Source organism: Sinocyclocheilus anshuiensis, unplaced genomic scaffold, assembly GCF_001515605.1.
Source record: "Sinocyclocheilus anshuiensis isolate Anshui unplaced genomic scaffold, SAMN03320099.WGS_v1.1 scaffold628, whole genome shotgun sequence".
Taxonomy (NCBI): domain Eukaryota; kingdom Metazoa; phylum Chordata; class Actinopteri; order Cypriniformes; family Cyprinidae; genus Sinocyclocheilus; species Sinocyclocheilus anshuiensis.
This window is the reverse complement of record NW_015555750.1, coordinates 827,274-828,554: the sequence shown is the minus strand read 5'-3', so window position 1 is coordinate 828,554 and position 1,281 is coordinate 827,274.

Here is a 1,281-nt window from a genome sequence, read left to right as displayed (position 1 = left end):
CTGGAAATATGTGACATTGTTATCTCCAATGCTCCTATGTATGTAAAAAATCAGCTGAGAGATGATTTAATCTGATCAGCAGTTCATGGTTAGCCCAAGTTATTAAATATTAAATAACTCAATATTGTCTGCTGAGTATTATAAATCCTTTAAGAAGACATCAGTATTAGAAAAATAGCTTTGACTTTAGGTGATTACTGCTGGCTGTTCCATATCTATATTATTAATAGAATATACACACTTTATTGGATTTAAATGTATTTACCATCACCAAAATTGAAAAAAGCTGCTACATTAAATGAAACAATTATTTGACTGTACAAATTCATGTGAGGCACAGTGTTGGTTTTTCTTTTCAGACTAAAACTTTGTTTTTCGTTTTGGAAAGTTTGTAATTGACAAATATCACCTTGAGCGAGCCATCACTGCCAAATCGGTCTAGTCGAACAATCCGACTCTCAAACAATACGAAAACCTGGGACGTGGTTTCTGCACTTCACTGTTAAGGTGATATGATACCTGTCAAGTTGATGGAGGTCCCATCCTCCGGCCTCCTCCAGGTCTGCAGGCAGAAGCCTGTACTCCGACCAGGCCCCCCTCCGCCCCGGCGTACAGTGCGGCCCATTAAAATTAAAGCAGCTCCTTACTGTTGAAACGTCATGTCCATCCCATTCCCCAACATGCATTGGGAACAAAGGGAACAATCTATTTTCCTGATAGAAGCCAGCAGTTGGTAAGAGATTTGAGATGAGTGCGAGGATACAATTTGCCTAGAGAGTGCCCGAGGATCAAGCCAGCCCTGACTCACTCTGGAATGAGACTGTCAGCTGGCAACCAGCAGTAATTGCTTCCCATGGCAGGACCCCACCAGCCAGAGTAGAATGTGTGCATGGAGCTCGTCAACCCGGGGATCAATTTTCACAACAGCCCAATCATAATTGTTTTCTAAGGATATGGAACTTGTTGCGAATGCGAGCGGAGGGCGAGGCCTGATTGACACTCATTGACCGGGGTGAGCAGGTTGCGTAATCCCAATTTTAGATTAGGCAAACATATATAAATTATAATATACTTTTTTTTTTTATTAATAAATTAGAATGATTCATCAAAGACATACAGCACTTTTTATGTCACAGTTTTTATGGTTAATTTTAGTTTTTTTGTTTTTTTAATAATGTTGGTGCAATCACAATTTCTAACTAGATCAAAAAAAGTTTGTCAAGACAAACTTTAAGTTGGCTTGAGAAAGCCGGACCAGAAAGTTTGAAAAAGTTTGAGAAG